At 39.9% G+C, this 26,620-nt stretch overlaps 1 protein-coding gene across 2 annotated transcripts in view; it reads left to right on the top strand.

Moving 5' to 3' along the window:
• LOC139643594 (PTB domain-containing engulfment adapter protein 1) overlaps window positions 1–26,620 on the top strand; it is an 84,411-nt gene that overhangs the window by 32,740 nt on the left and 25,051 nt on the right. For both annotated transcript variants that reach the window (XM_071518780.1, XM_071518779.1), the window contains exon 2: window positions 3,207–3,292. The gene's annotated coding sequence lies outside the window, so the exon portion shown is untranslated. The remainder of the gene's footprint in view (window positions 1–3,206; window positions 3,293–26,620) is intronic.

Genomic DNA, 26,620 nt, shown 5'->3' with positions numbered 1-26,620 from the left:
GTAACACCCTAAAAACACTATATTTGCTTGTTAAGATTCAGCTATCTATTATGAAAAAGCACATTTTTGATGCATAGTCTGATTGCTTGAAAGGAGATTAGAATGACAGTTGCCCAGTTGTCTCTTTGGCTCCATTATTCAGTGTGCTATACTCTATGGGATGCCAATATGCCACTCACATGAATACATCTGGCAATGGAAGAAACACTGGAGGAAATCCATTTTGCATTATTCTTCAGCTGGAGAAAGATAGGAGGAGAATTTTTTATCATGTCAGCTTTGTTTTTGCTGAGATGGAAATGACAATATGTGGGGAAGGAGAGGATTTGACTTTGGCAGGACAATTACTCCCAAGAAACAATTGAAATAGGTTTTCTAATCCTGTCAGTGAAATGAAATCTTTGAGGTTTGTATTGGTAGGGTTTTCCCCTTACACAACACACCGTCCTTTTTATTATCATTGTTTAGTTTTTTTTCTTATCTATATAAGCTATTTGATTAATACGTGTACCTTTTGTGTACGTGTAACTTTGAAATGTTTGGTCTGGTCGTGTTTTTTCGTGGATGTGTGCCAGTCACATTTTTGCTGAGGAATATGGCTGTAGCGCTTTTTTAACAGTGCTAGAAACTTACTTTACTGGACTAAGTTAATGTCCTGAACTGAAAATCTTTGTTCATAGAATAGACTGAAAACTTTGTGTGTTGTTATTCTTTGTGTTCCATCTGACCAGCGATGTTTCATATGCGCATTTTAAAAATTTCGGGTGCACCACGGATGATCTCCAGCAGCATTATCAACAAAATCTCACATATACTGGTCACTCAGCGCAGATTAATGCAAGACCTTCCATATTTGTGCACATTCTTTGCCCTTTAAATCGGTCATTGAATGTCATTCCCCCACAAATTCCTAAGGCTCTTTCATGATAACTATATGGTAGATAGAGGGTGGCACATAATGGAAAACTTTGGCCCTCATTCATCAAGTGAGCAGACAACCCACTTTAATCTTAAAATGAATGTGTACCTTTTTTGGTACTAATTTGAACTTTGCCATATGAGTATGCTTTGGAGATTTGCTGGTGCTGGTATCAGATTTCAGGCTAATACAAGACTAAAATACAGAAACGCTGTCTGAGGATTTCTCCAATTCTGAAATATGATACCAAGAGCCACGTGGAAAGAAACATGATTGAGGGTCTAATCTCAATTTGTTTTTGTCCAGTGACCCCAATCTGATTGTCCAAATCTATATTGTCCATTAAAAGAAATGCGTCTCACTAGCGATGCAGTGATCCATTGTCCACCGATCTTAATCGTCCGATAGACGGCTAAATTGCTCTGTATCAGACCAACACGCTTGAAATGTCAGCTGGGTATAGGTGTTAATGAATTTACACACTTTGGGAGCAGATATCATTGTGCAGACTCTCTCATTCTTTACGTTTCAGATTCTGTTTGGCACCTGTTGTTGAGGATTGGGGTGTGCGTGTTTTTGTCCTTTTCTATCCACATCGAAATTAGTAAATATATTAGCACCAGGCGGGCATTTCCTAAAAAAAGGAAAATTAAATGCCATTAAGATAACAGTAGGACAAAATATTCAGCTAAACCTATTCAACTGAGCTCAATTAACTTTTGAAAATCTTTTGTCTGGGTCATTTTTTTGTGCCAGCAATTTGGGGCTTTTTGCAGGTTTAGATGACTCATAAAGCTTTTCTGCGTGGGCCAAAAAATATTTGTCTGTGAAATTTCTTTCACTGCAACTGACTTAAGACAGAGCACCTTCTCTTGTTTAGTATGAATTTGTTCAAATCCAAACCGCCTCTTTTTCACCAGTAGCATCATTTTTAGCCATGCAACAAGTGACAATATGTACCGTGAAGCTGTGCTGATATCTTTCACCCATGTGACTGATGCAGTCTGCATACTCAGGCTTCACTTGCACATGTTCATGCGTCACACTTGATAATGACGCCTGGCGTTTCATGGGCATCTTAATGACAATGTTAACACAAATGATACATCGCCCACCTATAGATTATACTTGTGCTGTTTGACGGTAATTGAGTACAAGGTTTTTTATTTATTTTTAATAGAGAATGGGCCCTTTTGTTCTTTAAGTGGCCATGCTGTTTTTAATTTCAGAATTGCCAGGAACCAGAGCAGAGAGAGACACGGTCATTTAATTTTGCTCCTTTTAGAACAGAGTATTTTGAGAGTTTTTCATTATTGTATTCTTTCACTGTTATCAGCTATTAAGAACTGTTGACAGCTACATATATTTGCTTCTGACGTTGTGCTATTAATTTCATAGCTGATATGATTAGAAAGAGTTTAATGTGTTGTGCAGAAGGAAAAGCCTGAAGCCTTTTTCATGCACTACCACTGACAAGAGTTGAGTAAGCACCTCAGTCACAAAGCACACACTATGTAATATCTATGTTTGGGTAAAAGCTATGATTTTCTTTTTGCACATGTTTACGCCAGCAATGTTGTGCAGCCATGAAAACAATATGTTAAACACAGTACACAGTACACACATGTTGAAAGTTTGTGCTTGCAGTGCATTTTTACATGTTGTGCTGTTATTAGTAGAAAGTAAAATACTGGGCAAAATGCATAATTTCAATTGCCGCTCGGATTGGTGATTCGCTGTTCACACTGTTACAAAATCAGCAGTTGATATACAGCCCAAAAAACCTGAACCGTGCTTTCCTAGATCTCGTTGGTACTTTGTATTGTCGGATGTGTGAAGTTTTGTGTTCGGAAACGTTATTGGCAGCAAATAAGGTCTGCTGGTACGTCCCATGAAAGTTCAGGCTCACGTTTCCTCCTTATTCTCAGGCAGACAGGTGGACGTATAATTCAGTAGAAAATTCACTCTGGATCATTTTCACGGTGTAAGCACACAGAATAACAAAATAAGCTTTTCATTATTTATCTGGCGAAGCCTTGACTGAAATCGAAACACTTCAGCATCTGATTATTTCATTCTGTCTACAAATGAATGTTGTTAGACTGAATGAAATTAAATTTTTCCAGATAGGTAAATAACTGTTTAGATTTTATTAAATTGATCACTGCAGAAAGCAGAAGTGCAGCACTTGAAAATAGGGTTGTTGTGTCTCCCATTTCCAGTGGCTTGGTCATTCCTAAATGCTTGTGACTAACGTGTGTTTTTGTTTCTCTCCTCCTGCCCACAGAAGACGCAGCACTCATGAGAGTCCATCAGCCATTAGATGAGTGAGGCCCAACAAAGAAACCTGGTCATCAACGATCCACAGTATCAGTAAGCCCCCTTATCTGCTCTCTTACACACTCTGTAAGCTGTCTATGAAGCTATTGATCGTCCGCCCACCTCGACCCAGAAGCTCCCAAAGCAATCTGTACATGCTCATTGTTTGTTCAGTAAATTTCTGTGTGGTCTTTATGTTTTTGGAACAAAATGCTAATGCAGAATGCTTCTCCAGTGGCACCCGGGTCAGACTCTGTATTCGTGTCAAGGTCCCTTTGACTCCGCGCTTCATGATGGGAATGTATATAGGAGTGAGGTGACATTTTGATGCCATCCTTCTAATCCTCTTATAGAGTTTATTTAAGTTTTGCCATGGCATGTAGTGCCCTCTGAGTGTAAGTGCATCTTTCGAATGAATTCACTACTGCTAAATAACACACTTTTCATATTGTGGTCATTGTCATGTAATCCTTATCATATGGGCATTGCAGATATAGAATTTGACAAAACCAGTCAATATCTATGATAAAAAAACATGAAGTAGAGACCAGGGCAGGGCAACTCCTCTTTAAAGTATCAAAAGGCAAAAGACATTCAAAAACACTGACATGTCAAGGTTTTTTTTTTTTTTCACACCCTCAGAAAAGCCCTATGGCCGAAACATGTTGGTGTTTTAATGTCCTTGTAATGCTTCTGTGATGTAATAAAGCCTTTTGCTACTTTCAAGAGGCATTGCCTTGGTCTCTACTTCATGATTTTTTATCAGAGTTTTTTGCCCATAGACCAAAGAGCACCCTCTTATACAACACAATCCATCATTAGTGCTCCTTTTTCTGCTTTTTACTCCTGTCAATATCTAGGTCTGCAAATCAAATGAAAGTTGCAGGTAATAAATATGTTCTTTTCAGTTTCAAGTCTCTTAAAGAGTGCGTAAACAGTGTTTTCAGCCAGACTCCACCTTATACACAATATTGAAAGATGCCAAAAAGTGGGGTGTGGAGTGAGAGTGAATCATATGGGGGGTTTGATGTCTGTGATAATGGATCACCCATGTCTGCTTGGGGGTGGTAACAATTTTCTGATCACAAAGCCTGCGACGCTGCCAAAGGCAAAATTCTTGCCTTGACATCGCTGCTTGAGGTGCAGCCAGAAGTGCAACACAGTTGAAAGTTTGAGCCGACTGTCTGCCCCTAGAAGTGGATGCAGGACTTAATGTGAAAAATGTCGAAATTAAGTACAGAATTAATGCTGTTCACTATATAGAAGCCATACAACCATGTTTACAGCTCAAAAAATGTGATTTAGTGCTGATTCGCTCTTTAAAGGATCTTAATTTTTTACTTTTTGTGTATATGTTTTCAAATGTGCTATCGATGAGAATGTGCTTCGTGTTCTTCAACAAAATGTCGTTTAGCTGATTGAGTATTTTGGATACATTGGATATGTACCATAGAGTGCGTCAGTTCAAATTCTGCAGACCTATCTGTGTGTAAGGTATTGAGCAGTTGTAATGGAGGGGTGATAATCAAGAACAATCCAGGTGTGAGTTGGTAACTGAAGCTCAATCTAAAACAACCTGTGAAGATGGATAGATTTTCATGTGATCTAGCAGATAAAACAAATTCATATTTTGTCAGTGTCTTCACCAACGAGCCTTGATCAAATCCTTAAAGTAGTGAAAAGGAAAACTTCATACAACACGGACTCTTTAAAGCCTAGCTTTCCCACTCTTTGAGGCCCATTTCTTTATGACAGGCTTTTGTCAGGTAATAAGTCTGAATTAGATTAGTACTATGAGTCTACTTGAACTTGATACATTATTGCAGTGTGTGCTGCAGACCCAGTTGATTTGATTTTGTGTGTGTCTGTGTATGTGTGTAAGAAACTGAATGGAGACGGCACAGGCTGGACAGAGAGTGGCAAAGCAGCAGAGCAAAGGAGAATTGCATGGTGTAAAGTTGAACCTTTGATGTTTTCTTGCATTGAGAATGAGAATGCATTAGAAACTGATCAAAGTTTTTTTTTGACCAGACTTCACAGGTCTAGTGTGCTTCTCCAACAGAACCATGCAATCCAATCAGAAAGCGGACAGTTTGGTCTCAACTCTCTTAGCATGTGTCCCTGATGTCGGGTCGTACATTTCTCAGAGTTGTGAATATGTCACAACTCGACCATCAGAGCAGTTAGCGTTCATGTGCTTTATGCTTGGAAAATTGGAGAATGTTTCCTCAACCGTTTATCTATTTCTGGGGATTATGAATGTAAATACCTCAGGAAATTGACTGCTGTAGCACTATAGTTATCAAAGAATGTCCATGTCTTGTAAATTTGTGATTGTGGTTCATTTTCAGCTGTACTGTATGAAATTTCTTACATTCACGTACAACTCTGCGCTCTGTTCAGCCATGTTGGAAAGAGAGATTACGTCACAACTCGCCCAATTCCTGCTGCATCCACAATCCCGATTTCTCCAACTTGATCATCCGCCATAATAAGGTGTTCATGTGGCACTTAAATCTGACACCACTTGAATGCAACATAAGTCCCATCTATAGTGCTGTGGACCTTTTGCCCTGTATTGAAGTGCCTTGTCTTCTTCTCATACATAGGTACATTTTCAGTGTCATTGCTGAGAGTAAACATGGCTCGAAAAGTCTTTTTGATATATAGTTTGAGAGTGGAGCTCCCCAGGCTATCCAACCCAGTCAACACATTTAAAACAGTTGCTGACAGTAAAATATGGCCTGGTATAAATGACTTTGGACAGATTTTATGTCTAAGCTGGGGAATGTCTTATCATGCAGAAACAGAGGTGCAGATTAGAAGTAAATTATTGAGGTAGATTTGGGCCATAAATGGGCCATTGAAATCCCTCTTTGAGATTTATGAGTGTGTCGCACCAGTTAAAGCGGCATTTCTTTTCCCTATGAAACACGTCTGCAACCTGAGGCAATTGCAAATGTAATGGGTGCCTGCTATCATGCATCATACACTGTACTGTACACACAAGTAGTGGTTTTCTGTCTTACTGATGATAGTTTTTTAAGACAGATTATTTTTTGTTTTCTTTTCTTTATTTTTAGAGTTGATCTTGGGTCAACTTGAAACCTCATTTTCTTTAAAGACTCAATCAGTAAGAGCAATGTGACGCCTGTTGTTCTGTGGAAACAATGCTTCCTCATTACTTTAAACACCCAATCAGTGAGTGCAGAGTGATGCCTCTCGTTGAAACAATGTTTCCTGTCTATTACTGTCTTTTTTTGGTGATTTGATTCTTTGGATTGAAGACATTTCTCCCACTCTCAAACTGATTGACTGCATTTTTGATACAAGATCAAACACTTTTTTGTCTTGCCAGTGATTTAGTCATTTCTTGTCTTGCCAGTGATTTAGTCAAATACAAAAACAACACTGATGTTTAAGCAAAACTAGAAGGTTGCCCAAACTTTTCTAGGCAAGTAAATGTGTGAAATAATTGGGTTTTTACACACTATTCAAGTTTGAATCTCATAAAAGCATATACAGTGTTTTTTGTGGTCACTATGATAGGTAGACGAAAAACTTACATGGAAAATCGAAGAAAATATCCCCAGCCATTCTTCCATTGCTTGCATTCAGATCTTCAGCTACTAGTACCTCCTCAGCCACAGTTTCAAGGACTTAATCATGTCATAAGGGGCTAACGTGCTGAATATGATCCATCGAACTGTTAACAATATTTCCAAGAGATACTCAAAGCCTGTTACGACCGTAGCCGTACCCCCAGAAGATTCCCTAGTGTTTCCTTGTGTTTCCCCTCCCCTGTGTTCCCAGTGCTCCCCTGTCTGTCTGTCTCTCTCTCTGCGGGTGCATCCCAAGTCTCTTATTTGATATTTCCTCGCTCCTCGCTCCTCGCTTGAACCGGAAGTCGTTCTGGTCCGTCATTTTGAAGGTCGTCCCAAAGCTCTTATTTCTGCTCCGAGGATCGAGGAGCGAGGAGGGATCTCTGAGGAGCTGTGAGCGAGGAGACACGAGAGCAGCCTTCCCGGAAGACTTTCAGCTGAACGCCATGACGTCAATTCTCCGCCCCTACATCTGGCAAATTTGAACGAGATGGCAGAGAAACAGTACAAGTGTAAACGCCCGTTATTTTATGCTTTTTGATATATAACGTTAATGCAAGAACATGGGGAACCTAAATTACGTTTATTTCATCCACAACCCGTTTTGTCATGAAGAAACGGACGTCGCTTCACATGACGCTTCAGAGGAAAGGACGTCTCATTTCTCTAAAAACATATTTCCTTGTTTCCTCTCTCCTCGCATGGTTTCCTTGGAAAAGACGCAAGTGAGGGAAACGTGGATGCAATTTAAGAGACTTGGGATGCACCCCTGGCTTCCGGCTCTGCTCATCCTGCACACCTGTCTGCAATCGGCTCATCATCTCTCCCAGTCTGCTCACCTGCCTCTCTGTGTTCCCTGTGTTCACAACAAAGACAAACAAGTGAAGAGCTACAGTAGTCTCAAACCCCACTGACATTATCATGCGTCAACACCGAACAATGCAACCTTGAATCAACACATTGGGATATTTCCTCTTAGAGTTGAGGCTGTGTGGAGTGTAGCGAGGCTTGGTTTTCATATTCATCGTTCTGCAAGTAGCATTGGCACTTTGACGAATAGATTGAGCATACTTTTGAATGTTCATTTAAGGTCTCTGAATGCTGGTAAGGCTCTTCAATAAATTCTGAATATATGAATGTTGAGCATGAAAAATGTGTAGGATCACGAAGCACTTTTTAATCGCGTAAGAAGACAAGCCTCTGGTACATAATGCATACAAAAAATGCATCTATGTTTCTCGCAGGTCTACCCCCATTCCCCACCCACTCTTGGGGGGGGTGTAACTGATTAATTCATGTATTTTCTATTACCTCACAGATCAAATTTATTCAGTCTTTTTTTAAATGAAGAGGTGAAACTCTGATTTATTTGTACCTTATTATCTTGCTGATTGAATTTATTCAGTCTTAAGTACTAAATACATATTATTGGCACCCTTGGTAAAGCCTGTAATCAACACAGCTAATGAGCTCTGTTCTGTTTGTAGTATTACATTCCATGGTTCAAAACAAATTATTCAGCAGAATGCTTTGTATCCGATCTGCGATCTGAATGCTTTGTAATCATTTTTGTTTTATAGCTTATGCTTGAACAAGTGGAGGAGGCCAATGTTCCCACAGTAAATTGTCATGGACTGAGTCTGGATTTCTCTATATCAGTAAAAAAATACCAGTTAGAGAAGTGTATCTGTTATTATAGTTGCTTTACAGAATACCTCACCTTGTTGCATATATTTGTTGTGGAAATGCTGTTCTGTAGAGAGAGCAAAGGGCAAATGATTTGCTGTTGTTGATGTACAGAGTGGGCAATGAGGTTGCGTGTTGCTGCCTGTGATGCGTGGAAGCATCCATTTATCATGGATCCAGATGATGGCCCTTGACAAATCTGTATAATCTTTATCCAAACATTTCAGAGAAGCTGTCATGTCCCTCCACATAAGCTGTGCTTGGTCAGCTGTTTCCTCTCCCCGGGAATTCACATGACCCAGTGAAGAACCAGACTTCTCCATCTGAGTTATTTTTGCAATGGAAAACCCAGCCTGAGACGTGTTATTCCTACAAATCTTAGATAGTTCCCTGGATATTTGTTAAGATGAACAACACTGTCTCGAAGCTAAAAACTGGAGAATCGAGGCTCCCATGTGATGTCATCAGGAGATAAAGGACTGGATCCACTAAAGGTTTGTGCAAGCGCAAATCAAATGGTGAGCACAGAAACCTTGTTTTCTGATCTGCTGAACACAGTTTACGCTTGTTAGTCAGGACGCCGCTGTTGTTTGTGCTTTTACCTTATTGCATATACAGTGCATTTGTTGGTGTTTCAAGGCTGGGGCAAAAAATAGAGGAAGGGGAATATAGAATTTGGCAGTGAATGTGATTTATCAACGTTGTAAGCTCGTAGTTATCTGTTGATTGCACATGCTATTTAAGATCAAGGAAGAGCATGTCATAAAACTTTAGCTGCGATGGTGGTTGCTTGGTGGATGCATTGCCAATAGTGTCAGGGAAATAGTTTAATTAACTTTTTGATAGGCCAATATGTAATTACTTAAATGTGGAAAAATCACCATTGAAAAGGTCTTTAATTTGTAATGTGATCCCTCTCTGTCCTCATTGAGGGTCTAAGATTTGGGGTGTCGTTTTCATTTTTTGTTTCATAATGTGAGTGTTGGCAAGCCCTTTGACTGTGTAACTGTGATTAAGGGCAAAACAAATAAACATGACTTGACTCAATGTATAGGGACTTCTTATAACAATGGATAGGCCTAAACCCTAAACAGTGAGTGCAAGATAGAGCACTGGATCAACCTCTGTTGGTATAAGCTACTTGAAAATGAACTATGATTTGTGTAGGCCTATTGGTCAATTCATAGGTTTGTCATTTTGAGACTTATTTATCAGTTTTGGCAATAGATTATTTAGTCTATAGATACTTAGTTTGTTATAAATACCAAGGACTGGTACTATTTTTGTTTTTTATTTCATTTTTCTGCATCAAATGATCTAGATATAGTTCTTTCAATGTGTTGAAACTACAAGACGCCATCATGATCAGTTTGTGGGTCAGAGTGTTGTAAAACTGTGATGTCTTACATTCTCAGTGGAGAAGTTTTACTCCTTGCTGAGAGTTCATGGAGGCAGCTTCATAACTCCTCATGTCCAACTCTAAGCTGGGACTATTTTAGTCCTAGTCAAACTTTCAGCAAATTCAGAAAATAATACCACATGAAATAAGTAATCTAGGCTAACATTTCATATTAGACTAAGCCTATAGGCTGCTATGAAAATCCTGAGAATCGGACTGGCGCAGAGAGCATCAGAGTCCGTCTCCATGGAAATGGCTGCTTGGCGATAGCGGGTTAAAATTGTTGGTGCACCACTTTCCTTGTACGATTTTTAAAATTTCAAAACACTAGCCTCTAAAGACAGAGGTTGTAGGTGAAGTCAAGAAGGGAAATTTCTGCACAGCTTGTAAACATTAAGATATCTCAATTCAACACCCGCTTGACCGGTTGGCCCTCCTAGTGGATGGTCTCTGGAACTACCAAGCCACGTAAACATTCATATGTCGTATGTTGTTCTTTGTTTTTACACTGCTCAATGCTATCAGACCTTTGTCAGTATTCCCTCATTTAGAATATAAACTCCCATACTCCCATGCAGACAGTGTTGGTGATGCAGTTCTTTAATTGTGTTCTTCATGTCGTGGCTTCATAATTTTCGCAACGGACCTTAACTGATGAGGGAAAAGGAAAATATGGAGCAATTCCTCTTTTGTAATATAAACATCAGACCCAGCCAGCACCATTAGGTAGACATCACACACGAAGAAACTGCAGTGCAATGCCTGCTTCTAATAACTGGCATGACACATGACTAAGTATCTGACAACAAGTGAGAGTCTAGCATCAATAGTTACACAGACATCCCCAGGGGTGAAACTCTTTGTGCGAGTCAGAACAGACAGAAGAAATCTTGCTTATATGCCATTCAGAAGATGTTATTTTTACCACTCCTGAGCTCTCCCATCTGAAGAAGCGGGGCACTTTGATACTGAATACTTGAGGTATGTGGCACATATGATAGGCCCTATCTCTGGAAAAATAGATGAGAGGATTTGATGAGAGGCTACACTATAGTGCTGCTATCTTTGAAATTTTGAAATCTCGACACCCGCTTCACATACCCTGAAGACATCAGTCCTTTACCGGTGAATATCGGGGAGCTTCAGAGTCAGAATCCTTTAGGGCAAAAAATGTGACATTGCCACCCATTGCTGTTGAGCTGTCTTAAAGCAGCAGCTATCCGCAGGTAACATCCATACTCCTCAACACTTTTTATTTTTTTCACTGTGGAATGCCATTAGCATATCTCAAGTAATACAGTTTCACTACAGAAAGCTTTACTCCCAAGTGAGTCAAAAACAGGCAAGAGGGCGTATCAAATATATTCTAATGACACAGCGTGAAAATTAAAATGTCCTCTGCCTGTGTGTACCTTCAGTCTAGGGTTCACTGCTGAACTACTGCTAATTGCCAATTAGGTTTCCTCCAAATAGTGTTTACCGCTCCCCAAGTCCCAAGTAAGTTTCCATCCACAAGAAGCAAAATATTCCATCATGAAATGGAAAAACACTGACCCTTTTTTTTTTTCCTCCCAAAACATCATCTTTAATCCATCAGCGAATAGTTTTAGAGCATATAAATGTTACATGTGTGTACAGTCTGTTGTAATCATATACCTCCATAATAACGGTGATGAAATTAACAGGAACATTGCCAAAAAAAAATCAAAGGCAGAATGTGAGCTTTAAATAGTAATGTGCGCTGTCAGATGTGCAAATTTTCCCGCCACATCCCACTTGTGCTCCTCTGCACTCTGTAGTCTGTCACAGATATCCAGGTTTGTTAGAAAGGGGCAGTTTCTCAGTCCCCATCAAAAATGGCATTATCCAGTTAACGGATGCAACGACCCAGTAATGAGGCATTTGCTGCAATCCGTGTGTTTCCCAATGACTTTCAGAGTGCAGACGTAACATGAAATATGGAGTTTCATGAGAAATTTGTGAAGCTTTTGATTTCCCCTAAGCTCTGGGTTACATAGACTGTATCCCATCTCCCGCGGAACAGCAGTATTTTTTTTTTTTTTCCTGTACCACATAATTTTCTGTGGCTTTTATCGTTGCCAGATAGGATCTCGTTGCGTCGTTATTGCCTCAGAATAGTTATCGAAGTGTATTTCCTAACTTATTTCTCTCACTGCACCACATGAAACGGACGATGAAGTAGGAGTTGAAGTGCGCACACGTCCGACCCAAAGCGGGCTCAGCCGCAGGATAAAGTTGGATCGCCTGACGAAGATCTTATCAGTTGAAACGTCGCAATAAACTTCCTTGGCGGGCTTGAAATTCAGGGCGCGGATATTCTTCACTTTTGCTATGAAATGGACAATAGCCTTTTATTTTACATACTGTGCAGAGTTTACGAGCTTTAAAGCGTGGCAATCATTTGACACGTTCCGCTTCCTTCTGTCTTATTATTTACCAGCTGAATCAGTTCATAAATGCCCTTTTTAATATTTTAGATTTGTGTTGGTGGAGTGCTGCTTTTTAAATAAGCAATAGATCATATTACATTTCTGAAAGCAGCAGACAAAACGTACCTTTAAATGCTGCATGGAATACACTTGGCTGTGGCTCACAGGGCGAGAGGAGTGAATGATGTTATCTGAGAGGCAGACGCGCTTCATGAATATGATCCATTGAAGTGTTTGTCTCTCAAAGCGCAGGGAGGCTAAGGCTGTGACACATTATTATGATTGCATTGTTTTTATAAATGTGTCAATCTTGAACGTAGCTCATTTGGATGACAGATAATCCTTCTGAGTAGGATCACAAACAGAGCAATGATTGACACGCCACTTGGGTGAGAATAGTTTCATATACAGCTGCTCGAAATAGTATTCACTCCCACTTGACTTTTGACTTTTTGAACATTATTTTGTGTTGTAAAGGGATTTTAAAATGCACTTATTCTGGGGATTTTTCTGTCTACATCTATGCAGAAAAACATTGTGTTCCAGTGTTTAAAATATTGTACTGATTGGCCTAATAGGGGCGCTATAATTAAAGGTCAAACATTTTAACTCGGTCGTCATATCTCAGACACTACTTGTCTGATTTTTATGTAACTTTGGAGGAATGATCCATTTTTGTACTGTGTTCTGCCGTTTTAAAAATTATACTAATTGGCCTTATGGACCAAAATTTTGGACCTATAATTAAAGGTCAAAATGCCAAACTTTGAAAGGCCATAACTGCAACACTACCGGTCCGATTTTGATGAAACTTGGAGGGATTATGCATCTTGCCCGGGGGCTGCCTGCATCATTCTTGGGGGAAGACGTGTTTCACTTGTCTTTAAAACCTGCTCCACATCTCATATCATATTAATCTGAGTTCCTCTCTAAGTTCCAGTGAATAATGTTTACCTTGTAGAATTGTTGTGATTCTTTGCTTCTTGCTATATCAGTCGTTATTACATCTCCTCAGGACATTTCAGTAGGATGTTAAGGTCTGTGATGAACTCTCCATCAAAATACATGAGCAGTTTTGAGTGTTTGTTAAACTAATGGATGGAATTTGGGTCCAGCTCCTGAACTACTTGCTTTCTACTCTTTCCCATGAAGTGAACATGCTGCTGTTGATTTGCATTTCAAGGTCCCCGATAAGTGACAAGATCACAGTGTTCTCTAAAGCGCTCTGACCTTGTGTAGAGTAGGAACTCGTACTGGGAGGTAAATGCTAATCATCTTTAGGCGCTCATGTTTAGTCTTTTTAGAGAGCGAGAAGCAGAGCGCCCAAAGCAGTACACCAGGTTTGCTTTCCACACCTCAGTGTATGCTTTGTATTAATGCCCAATTACAAATGAATTGCTAAAGTATTTCAGTTAAAAGCATATATAAATACAGATGTTTGTGGAGATTAAAAATAGTCTTTTCCAAACTTTCAGATTCCTTTGTAGCTCAAAACACAGGCCTGTTTTGCTCCAGTACCTCTAAACTATATGCCCAATTCACATTCTAATTTTTAGGGTGGAAAAAATGTAAAATATCAAAACATAAACAAATTAGTAGTGGAGCAACAGTGAATAAACGTGGGCTCCATAGTCCAATTATAAATTGGGGCTTTTAAGCAGTTTTATAGGAGCATTATTCAGGGGGTTTAGGAGTATCACAGAAAGTCACAGAATATTGAACGTGTACTTTTCAACATGGTGTAGGTCTGCCATGGACTGGAAGGAGAGAACATGTTTTTAGTATGTTTGAATCATACTTAAACCTCTAAGCTAGTTGTGATACGTATTTCCCTACTCTGTGTGCTCTAGGTTTCCTACCTCATAGCCTCACACACTCAGCCAGGAAGCACAAACTGCTGAGGCCTTGAGCACAAGATATGCTTCCAATTTTCTGTTCTGTGTGTGTTGTCTTAGGTGAAAGACGGGTGGGTGGGGGAACTTGGAGGAAAAAAGATGAGAATTCAAAAGCCCCCAATGTTTTTCTGGTGGTCACAATCCCTAGAAAAACACTACATTTGAGGTTTTCTGCGACTGCAAAAACATGTTTTCTTTTTGTCCTGCAGGAAATTCGTATAATGAGTGCTAAATGAAATGTGGCCACTGCTGAAATATACTTCCCAAGGCTGTGGTAAAGTTTAGTGTAAGCAAAATCTTAAGTAGTTTGTTGTATCTGTGGTCCGTGACATTGAAGTAGTACAGGTGTAAGCAACAATGTTGTACCAAGTAATTATATTTTGGTACGGAAGTTCCAGATGACAATTTTTGATCGGTCTGTCTTAACTCTGCATTTTACATTGGACCTGCTATATATATATCATATTATTTGATTGAAATTCATAGGGGTGCAACTAACAATTTTCAGTTCGTCAATTAAGATAATGATTATTTTCTTAGTTTGATTAGTCATAACAAAAAGAAAATGAATCAAGCAGCTTAAAATTTAAAGCTTCATTGAGTTCTAATGTTTTTGACAAAGATATTTTTGACAAACGGCAACTAACCATTATTTTGGTAATTGATTAATCTCTCCACTATGTTTTCAGTTTTTCAATTAAGTTAATTAGTTTCTTAGTCCTATTAGTCATATCAAAAGCATAATGCATCAAACAGTTTAAAAAGTTTTATTGAGTTCTCATCTCTTTGACGAACATGTGGAAAAGAAAGTCATCCTTACACCCTCTGTTTGTTACTAGGAGGAAAGGAGGAAAAAATTAAGTAAACATTATTCAAATTTGTTAATGATTCTAGTTGTGTTCATTCATGTTATGCTAGAATAAAACTGTCTTATGTGTAGAATTTCATTAATTTGTTTTTTGTAGATTGTTATTCAATAATTTAATGCCTGGAAATGCCACGGATTCTCAGCATTTTTCTTTTGCAAGAGACTTGACTACAAACTCAATGTTATGATGTTAAAGAAAAGCACAGGAAAAGTTTTGTGTGGAGATGACAGCTCTCTCAATTATCCTCTAAGCAAGGTTAGCAATTAACTGAACACAACTCAACAGAACTATCAGCACATATTCAGACCGGTAGTCAAGCTACTCAGTCATCTATGTCCCGGTAACATAAACAGTCAGTAACCACTATCTGGCACAGACGTGGCTCCGGGATTCTTTCATTTTAAGTGTTTGTGCTGTTTTACAGAGGTCACACTCTGCTATACTGTTGGGTTTAAATTTGAAATATCCACAGTTTTCTTTTTTTTTTTATCTTGTGGTCTAATTTTTTTTATGTCTTATGGGTTTGGCTGAACTCAGCCATTTTCAATGTCAGAACGTTTTTCTTTGCCTCCCGGGTGCATGTCAGGCAGCTAGACATTTCAAACAGCGCTGCCACCAGGTGCTTCCTTTGTGCAATCCATCATTGACCGTTAATCAGGACTGCTTTTTATGCATACAGCCTGAAATTTGCCTGCATTTGCATCAAATTTGTTGATTATGTCAGCCAGGTTCACTTCATGAAGGTTCACTTCATTCTCGTCTGTTTACCAGTTCCTCTCCAGCACACAGTTTCACTGAACACAGCGGAATGTTTGTTTATAATGTGTTCATACAAATTGGCCATAACGGCTGGCAAAGTCTGACCTTCTGAGCTGTCTAGAGCAAGTGTGCAGCTCTGCAGTTACTAGATAACCGTATCCAGTAGACACTCACCTGTTTTCACCTTTTACCTGGTGACATTGCAGGCTTGTCCCTTTTAATTAGCTTGCTGGGATTGTAGAATCAGCAAGAAAGGCCAGTGCATGACCTATTGAGTTTCCCTGTTGTACAGTTTGGAGGCAAATTGATTTCAGCATAATATGTCAATTTTTATTTATTTTTTTTAAATGAATGTTGATCTACTCTGAAGACTGCCAACAGCTGACTGCTCATGATAGCATTTTCTTTCATGTTGTTGAGCATTTCTCATGAAAAGATAAGACAAATATGTTTCAGTGTTATCTGTGGGAAAAAATGTTTTTATTTGCTCCCCTGAAGGGTTTACTACGAAGCTCCATAATGGGGTTAGTGAGGTAACTTCAGCTTTTAACCTGAAGTTTCCCAATGTCAGGAAGGTGGTTCACTTGTAAGCAGGATACATCACCATGGTAACGTAGGCTGCACCGCTAACCTGCTCCGGAGCGGGTTACATTCAGGCTATCAGATCCAAACGTATAAAACGCCCACCTCCTCACCAGTGAACTCTCTGGAAACATGGCATCACCACTCCTAGAGGATCGCGCAGCCTTTATTAAAATCAACTGTATTGTAAAAACGTAATATACAAAACCGATATGAACAAAAACAAGTAATAAAGATAAATGCACAGGGGGAAACTATTGGCTGAACAGATAGTAAGAAGGGCTGTTTGCAGGGCGATGGACCGGCAGAATCCCTTTGCTTTCCATGCCGATTTATTATATAAGAGATATAATAATATGAGGCAGACTCCGAGGCTATGAAAATATTTTCTATCCACAATGTGATGACACAATGTTGTATCAATGAAAAGTACACCTATTGTTCCATAATGACGGTGCGGTGATAAGCCGACTTATTTACGCATTTACATTATCCTCCTGCAATCCGGTCTAACCCTGGCCCCAGTGTTACTGTTCACTGTTGCAATGTTTTTTTTATTGCTCATATGAATTCATTATGATAGTGTGTTCTTCTTAATAGAAAAACATAAATGTTAGTAATCCATTTCTTTCCCATACTTCCCACTTTTCCAGTCTACTAAACGTGTTGAGATTATCGGTAGCATATGTGTACATAACCCCACAATTATTTGTAATCTACTCCTTTTGGTTTTTTTTTATTATATTATTATTATATTCTAGTTGCATGCTTATACCTAATTCCCCCATGGGGATCAATAGTTTAATCTTATCTGATTTTAATTATGCTGCTCTGGATCTGGATTGGAAAATCCTGAGTTGAGAGAGCGGGTTCATAACACTTGTCTGTGTTTTGTGCCCCGATGGGTTAGGGTTAGGGTTAGGGTTAGGGTTAACGGCCCAAAATGAATGGGTTTCAATACCCAAGTTGGAAAGCCCATAATCGTCAAGATTTTACACCCCTCGTTCTGGAAGTGACCTCTAAGTCAAAGTAAGTTATAAGTATAAGTAAGTTATAATGGGACAGGTGTAGAGCTGGAATTTGGAAGTTGGAATCTGGAAGTGCCAATTTGGAATTTGGAAGTCTCAATTTGGAATTTGGAAGTGAAAAAGTTGGAATTGGGAATATGGAATTTGGAAGTTGGAAGGGTTAGGGTTACGGTTAGGGTTAGGGTTACGGTTGTAAGGTAATTCACTGGTAACTATAAACTTTCATTTAGATAATGATTGAACATCTTATTTATTAGACAACAATCATTTGATGCCACACGAAAAGACCCCAACCAACTAGCTAACAAGCGTTGATAACCACCTTTTGTGAGATCGGTTATCTGGGATTTCCACAGTTTGGTTTTGTGAATCCAGTTATTGCAAAGACATCCTGACTATGTTGAACTTTGTGACATAGGCTGCTCCTTATACTCGAAAGCCTGGTTTCACAAACTGTAGGTCGAGAACCAAAGTCACAGAAGTTCCAAAAGTTCAAGAACCTCTGACCCAATGCAGTGGGCCAATTAAAACTCAATTTCACACCATTAGCTTTCGCCTTGGAATATAACCTTGAGACTTACACCAGTGTTTTACTCTGCAGACTCACCAGAAATATAAACTCATTGGCCTGTGGAGTGTTTCATTTCCTGCTTACAGAATTGGGTGTCAAGTAAATCAGGAGCAGGTTGGATATAAATCATTTCAAGTCAGCAAATTCTTCTGTTAATGTAGTGTAGATGGGTGTGATATACAGTAGTAGTGGGGGAAAAAAAGACTGTTTTCACTCTTGACCATAGCCAGCATAATTTGGATGCAGTGAGTGGTGCTGGGAGCCTCAGTAGCCACGCCCACTGAAAATACATGTCTGTGATGACAGATTTGTACCTTGCAGGGGCGCTTGCTGTAGCTCACATATGGAAAAGAAATCACTGGGAGGCTGCTAATCTCAATGAAAATCCACTGAAATGCTTGTCACTGAGATGCACACTCCTGCCTCCCAGCCCTTTCCTACACACACATACACACACACACACACACACACACACACACACACACACACACACACACACACACACTGACATTCGGCACACTAAGCAAGCAATGCAATAATAAAAGTTTCATCTAATACCTTTGCATTGGAGTGTGTACCAGTGAGAATTGGTTAACTGCAAATACACCTTAGGCCTGTTAAATTCTTGGTAGCAAGATGAAGATGCTTCGAAACATCAGTTTTAAAAAGAAAACACAAACGATTCAACAGTATTGTGTTCAACTTCAGCCATGTGAGTGCAAAAATAATGAGGAGCAGCTGGGCAAATGTAAACATTGAAAAATGGCTTTTTCAAAACTTTCTGTGAAATCTTATTTGTGTCTTTTGAATCTTTGAAATTCACTATACATACAATAATAATGTATATACGGTAGGCAAATATAGCTTTCACCGATGGAAAAAAAACTTGATCACCTATGATGTATCATAAAAAGCAGTGTTTAATCGTGGACAATAAATAAAGCAATGAGTAACACTAAATATCTGTGCAAATAAATGCTGTAACTCCACCCACAATTCAGTGAAAAGTCGTTTATTTTTACCCACTTCATCTGTATAATTGAGCATTCTTTCCTATACATGTTTTTTTTTAACATAGTGTAGCATGAAGGGCCCCACCTCCAGAGCTGGAAAATGTCTGGGCCAGCCACTCTTCTTACCTCGCCACAGCTGTTCATACAAGACACAAACATGAAATGATACAGGGCAAAGCAGAGAAAAGTCCTAGAAAAATAAAGTGTGGAGAGAAAACCCAGAATCCAGACCCAGAATCATGAGACCCTCCCTGTTTTAAATGGTCTCAGAGGCAGAAACAGGAGGTCTGCTGGCCAGCAAAAACACACTGCCACCCAAGGCCCTTTCAAGCTAAACCTCTAACCGGAAATCGTGAAAAGACCAAGTACATGGTTTCCATTGTAGCGGCAGGACCTTTGTAAATTGGCTGGCAAATGCATTTGTTTGTGACTGGTAACCTTTGTTGTGTTTCCATTTGTCTGTCTTTCTTTCTTTTCTGAAACCCTATACCCTAAGCTATTTTTTTCTGGGTTGCTACATCCTAGACACATGAAATTTCACAACATGATAGAGATGGTGGCAATGCAACTTAACCTCAATTACCTGATTTAGTGCACTAAAATCAAGTCAAAGCAGGGCTGTATGTGTGGGTTTTAAGCGCATGTATGGAATTTCATGCAAATTAATTCAAAGCCATGCAGCTAAATGGCAGAGCATTGAGTATGCAGGCATTCACAGTAATGCTGATACATTGATTCATATGGGCCTAGGTCATAACTATCACATTATAGTGGGATGGATGTCTCCATCATTATGAAAGTTACGGAGTGCTAAAGCAGAAACATTCCTTTTTAGCTCTTGACCCCTGACAGCTTTAAATCTTCTACGTTTCCATGGAGACCTCTGTGGTCTACTGCTGTATTTGAGTTCATACGGTTTTGTTTTTTTCTCAAACATTCTTTCTGTTGAACATTATTTTGTTTGTCTTTTTAAATCTTTTTTCCTTCTTTGGACATTCCACCTCCCTCATGAATGTTCTTTCTTTTGTCTAAAATGTGCACACTGTTTTTATCTCCAACTCTCAAGTCGATTTTCACACTTTCCAAAGTGGTCGGTCTCTTTTCCTCGAGCGGTTTTTCTTTATTGAGACAGTAGGAAGTCTGTGAAGGATGCAGTGTCAGACAGAAGTTTCCCAGGGGGTTAGATCCCAGGGCAGCGGGGTTTGCATGAGGTTTCAAATGAGGAGAGATAAAACCACTACATGGCTCTTTGCCCTCCCACCAATGAGCAGAGAAATTGGCCTTCAGCTTCTGATGTTTGTTTGTCGGTTCCGGTGTTGTGCTTTCTCTATTTCCCTTGCTCCTCACTTGTGAAGCTGTCCCAGGCAGTTCATCTCCAGGAGATGAAACGGACAATCAAGTGTCGGGTTTCAGCGTGGTATAACACAGTTCAAGCTGCCAGGATGCACGGTTTGCAACCTCGAATATTTCCGCAGCTGCAGTGGAAAAGAGTTTCTGACAGGGTGTTATTAAGTTGACATAATTTCACAGGGAAGCTTTTAGGGCTTTGTGTTGGAAAAGGTATTGTGACTTTTACTTCATAATGTTTTGGTCACACTGCTCTTTGCGATGTCAACTTGGAGCGAGAAGTTGACCTAAGGCCGCTGCCGATATGAGACGCGTAGTGTGATTCATGTCACAGGAGCAAAAGGGTGAGAACACAACCCCTGGCATGTTGCTTTTTATGGGTCATCTCTGGTATGCCACTGTGCATCTCAGCAAAACTGTTCTCTTCAAAAGGAGACTGTTTTTTGGGGGTTTTTTGTACACACATACAAAACTGCAAAAGAATCCTTTTGGATAAACTGTGGGCGGAGGAAGTCGAGTTTGAATGTCAGGTATCGTGTGTCTAGGCAAAAGCTTCTTGTTGAGTTTGCAAACCCCATCATCTCTCCTTACCGCAGTCCTTAGTGTATCACCATCTGGCCCACAGCTGAAAACTATTAGGCTCTGCTGGAACTTCCTCTCCACTATTCCACCGCTGTTTGAAGGCAAGTAAGTAGCTTTTTATCTCAGCTCTTTGTTGTTGTTTTGCACGTTTCTGTTCTTACAACTTTAGTTTTTTCCTTCTCAGTGCAAAGGGCAGCGCTAGTTTGTCTTTAATCATCTTTGTCAGTGCTTGGTAAGGGTTTGCTGCATTTGATACGTGGGAGTCTTGAGTAAGAGTGCCAGGCTGTGAGAGAGAGCAAGCCTGAGTTTTAGCTTAGACACCGAGACACCGCGGTCGATTCAACTGAGGAATTCCGGGGCTAAATTCATAAACAGATTGTTGTTGCGATGCCTAACGTGCCGCGCTTAGCAAGCAAGATTCCAGAGCCGGGGTGAAAGCAAAGCGGAGAAAACAAAGGATCTTTGTTGCTTTTCTTTTCCGAGGCATTATGTTGGGACCGCAGTGCATGTTTCTATCCCATGTCAAAAGCTGGCTGCCTTTTTAGCGCATATGGGTCAGATTAGTGACTGGCTGAGAGGCTTTTAAAAATGGGACGTTAACTTTTTGTTTTTTAACTTTTTCAGCGTTACATTCTCATCTTTTGCCACACTTGTGCATTTAGATTGCTTTTCATTCGTGGATTGATCTTTGGGCTTGAGAGAGGACTTCACAGGGTCAAAGTAGGTCACACTCATTTCCAGAAACTTTCTTTCCCCAGCTAAATTCCAAATGTTTGAGTCACTGAAGATGAATTGTGAAACCCTGGACATGTTTTTCGGTGCAAGTTCCTCAGTTGTTTTGGATGATAAATGTGTTCTTCATTTAGTGAAGTATTTGGTATTTGCTTGTGTGTTTGCCACTATTCTTCTGTAGTTTCAGCAACAAAATTCATACTACCTATTCTTTGTCCTTAATGACTCTGACTCTGACTGGCCTCATAAGTCATGGATATTGTAAACGTCCACCCAGTATGTTTCGATATCCTGTTTAATGCTAATGAAACTGCGTTTTTGAGGTGTTAAGTAGCATTATTTGCATGCCCATTTATTTTTATTATCAGACCCAATAATGTTAATGCAGTGTTGTAAGTTTCCTGAGCATAAATGTGTCCCCAGATGATCAGTCAAATGAGCAAACTGTAAACCACATATGGTCTCTGTCGTCCCTTGGGAGCAATTTAAAAGACACTCTAACTCTTAACACACTCACTTTGTGGACATGTACACACACACACACACACACACACACACACACACACACACACACACACACACACACACACACACACACACAGATACACACACACACATACAGAGTTCCGGAATGGAGCATACCTGACCTGGTGCTTTCACCACAGCTGGTAAACATCGATGGGAGACTGAGGAAGTTTGCAGCTCAGTGCTAAGGCTGTGTGTGTGTGTGTGTGTGTGTGTGTGTTTGGGGGGCTGCAGTTCACTCAAGGGAGTGCTGTTGAATCACCAGACGGGAAGCTATTAAAACAGGCCAAACGCTACGGCTGTCAATCAAAATGAGTGATCTCACAGCTAGGTGTCAGACCAGACGTTACATTACACCACAATACCTCAGGAATACACACAAAAGGTAGCCAGTTTCTGTCTGGCGGGGCATTCCCCCGTGGTTCCCAGTAAATGCACCATTTGAAATTGAGAGCAGCTTCTGCCTTAAGCTTTAAAGAACTTCCACAGCTATTAAAGGTTAGTTCATAATTCATGATATCAGAATGTATTATTGGCTGATTTCGCCTGCCTGCCAGTTCAGCAACATCTTTTATCTTCACTGGGTGCTAGAATTTATTTTACTCATTAACTGTGTAAAGTAGATGCATGTTGAGCTGAAAATACTTATTCTGTCATGCGATCCAAACCTAACTGGTGTGCCCAGACGGTGCAGTGGAGAATTAAGGGCTATTAGCATTAGAATTTTTTTTTTTTTTCTTTCCCTCATTCATTCTTGTTGGTCTTGCTGGTCTTGGTTGTTCATTCATTACTTTGGTCATTGTACTATTCCTCCCTTGGTAGGCCCATAAGAAGGCTTAAAGGTAATCCTAGAGTCAAGGGGAGCGAGAGGAAGTAGATGGCAGATGAAGGCAGCAGTGCAGTTAGCATGCAACAAGTAGGACTCCTGCAATACTATACCCAGGTCTTAATTCGGCAATCCAGATTTCCCCAAATAGTTTGGTGTTTGAGATCTGCGGCATGAGCTGCCCCCTGACTCTGGTGGATTGTAAACAATACCAGTGTCCTTGTGCGTTTGCCTCTGCAGTGCTTTTTCGACGGCAGCGTGCTGCTGGGCCCGTAAATAAGGAACACAAGCTGTCTTTTTCAGCAGCAAAGCTATTCTGTTTTGGCAGACTTCGGAATGTCCCAGTCCCCACCCTGTAGCTTGTTCCATTTAAGTTTTCTCCATCCCTCCAGAAGGCCTCTGTCGCCAAAAAAATATCTCCTTACATTGAGAGGCGTAATACAATGTTAAAACTTGTATCTGCAAACCTCAATACTACATGCAAATTGTCATTATATATCTTATTTCTTACATAGCTCATAGCTTTCCACCATTATGTCAGTTCGAGGAGACAATTGCATATCACTGCGGAGCCTTTTTCTATGCAAATTCAGAAATAATAGGCTCTGTTGCAAAAGTTTCTTTGTTAACAAGGATGATTTGCTTGTGCATCTCCAGTCTCTTCCCAGAAAGTAGAAAGACATCCGAGTCAATAGTATGACTCCATCATTTTGCAATGGCACCTTATTGCTATTCTTTCAAAACAACTCGTGACTCATGAACCTCCAGTGTTACTTTGAATTATTTGTCTAAGTTTGTATTTGTCTCAGCTATATACTTCGCTGTTTAGCTTTATTCTCAGGCCCAAAGACTACTGTGAGATTACGCTTCTCACATATAAGTCTGTTTTCTGCCTGGATTCATATACCTTGAGCTCTTAATTGGTGTTTGTGCATCATACCAGGCGCCGCACAGCACACACTCCCTCCATGCCTATAGCTGTCAAACCCCATGTTTGTTCCTATTTTTCAAATGTCTGTATTCTCTCTGTGTCCTTGGCACCACACCCCACCTCAGCAGCAGCGTTGAAATCATGTGATTTGCCCTCCTGCAGGAGACTCATTATGTGTCATGCTTCACGCTGTACCTGTGTTCTGTATACTCAGTAAATACAGAATATACAGTAAAGCGATTGCAGTAAAGTCTCTAAAAATTGACTCAGATTGGCAGAAATCTGTAGACTGTTGTGCCCCAATTAAGAAATGCTAATGAACTGATTACCTTCAATGATTTTATCCTTTGCTTCTGAAATGGACCTTTTATTGAAAGGTGCTATGTGTTGCATTTTAACATCAATAAATCATTACCATATTTTGAGACATTGGTTAAATTACCATAAACAAATGTGACCATCGCTGAGAAGATTGGCAGCCTCTACACTTGTTTTTTTTACACCAGGTCGATTTGGTGGGAAGTTGCTGCGTTGCTTTAAAGCACAAAGGGAGATTTCTTTATGGCACAAAACAGGAAGATGGCGCTGTTCCTGCAGCACAAACAAAGCTACAGCATTCAGAGTTTCTTGCAATGGCAGACGCTGGAATGAGGGAAAGGCCAATGGAAAAATCACTTCAAACATGTTTATCCTCTTCAGTAAAGCTAAAGAGAAGATAAATGCATATGGAGCAACGCCAGGGACAGGGAGGGGGGAAGTGGAAACATCCTCTTTTTGACAGGAAGCAACAGGCTTTACGGGAAATGTGGTTTTCATTTTTAGAAACACAAGCACTAACAATAACACTGGTATGAGATAGAGAAGTTTATTACGCAAGTATATATTGATGTTTTATATTGAAGTATTCAAGGCAGCCCATGTTTCTCTAAAAGTATATAATCATACTATAAAGCAAGGAATCTCTGTCTGTATGTGTGTCCTTCGCATATCTCGAGAACCGTTCGTCCGATCTACTTCACATTTGCCGGGTGTATTGCTGAGGACCCAAGGACGTGCAGTGTCGGATTGGACACGTGACACGTTCAATATTAATAAACTTTGAATAAGCAAGCGAACAGCACTCTGTGCAGCAGCGGGGCTCAAAGCAAGCGACTGGAAGCGCAGTGTCGAGTGTGAAGTTGTTTGGATGAGCGATACCGGAGGCCAAGCAATCGGCCTGTTCCGAACAGGCATGTTTTGAACGGGCAGTGCACTAGTAATAATAATTGATAGTGAACATTGGTGCCACATTCAATCGTATCTGTTGAAACTGCTTTCTTTCAGCACGCTTAAAACTTAAACTTCAAAACTTTTTCTTTTTTAATTCCATGTGACTAGCCAGGCCCAGTGCAGCTACTCAAATTTTCACTTTAAGACTAATATATTATTCATAAATCTAAATTTGAATCTTAAGTTTTATCAGTTTGGTGGAGGATATATGCAGTGTGCAGCTTGTGTGTTAGGGGTGCAGTGTTAGGGCATAAGCAGGCTTCTGCTTTTTCCATTCACTAAAAACCCAGAGTTCCCTTGATAAATAGAAAATGTCAGAGATGGAAAAATTCCATTCATTTTCTAAATAGCCTGTGCAAAAGTGAATTTGCCTGCAAAGACGGTGATTGAAATACCTATTATAAGGCAGGCCTTGCATATTTTGCCACAGTAAAAGAGTAAAGAAAATTGCTTTTGAAGCAGCCTTACAGCCTCACAGCTACCTTAACCTGGTCCTGGACAGCGTGTCTGGCAGTCAAGCGGATGGCTGAGCTTGCCTGGGGAACTGTCCATAGAAGGATGATACATAGGTTTGAATCTAACCAAGGCCAAGCTGTCAACTTTCAGACCTGTTTTGACTTTTTCGCATCAGTAAAAGAGTAACTGTTTATTTATTAATGCAGCACAGTGTCAGCCTACCAGTTGCTATGTTAGAGGATCTGTGTTACATTGCTACTACTAAAGTCTTGAGGGCTAATAAGATGGTGGGTGGACAGCGGACACTCTCATGTTGAAAAAATAACGAAAACGATCTTTGACCATAAAGCCACGTTCATCTCTTACTTTATCCAGTATTTCAACATAACTGCAGAATAATAATGCGTACCCCTGCTGTTTGTGTGTTAGGCAGCTTTAATGTTGACAGAAATCTGGAGGTTATTAGTAACAATACACTCAAGTTCAGCACTGGCATCTCTCGCTATGACTAATCTTTGCGGATCAGGTTTTTGGTTCCACGCCTGGTAATATTCTTTTTTTTTTGTTAAACTTTGCAGTGGAATGTGTAGTGTCGACTTAATTGAAAATGTAGCAGTTAGACATGAGTTATGTTAGGAAGCTTAGAATAATAATGGTAAACAATATTGCATTTTTTCACTGTGAGACACCATTATTCGCCTTTGATAGGAATCACCATAGTTATATCTTTCTTCCAAAGTGTTAACATGTCCTGTGCCCCCGAAACTATAAAGACAATGAGGACTTGATTATTCACAAACTCACAACATTTAAAGTACCAGACCCTCCACAGATGGTGAATATGATGTGGCCCGGTGGTA

This window comes from Centroberyx affinis, unplaced genomic scaffold (assembly GCF_046629955.1).
Source record: "Centroberyx affinis isolate AG114_WGS23_722 - 3 ecotype Tasmania unplaced genomic scaffold, CSIRO-AGI_Caff_v1 ptg000634l_1, whole genome shotgun sequence".
Taxonomy (NCBI): domain Eukaryota; kingdom Metazoa; phylum Chordata; class Actinopteri; order Beryciformes; family Berycidae; genus Centroberyx; species Centroberyx affinis.
Note: the sequence above shows the minus strand (reverse complement) of the source record. Positions and strands in the feature narration are given on the sequence as shown.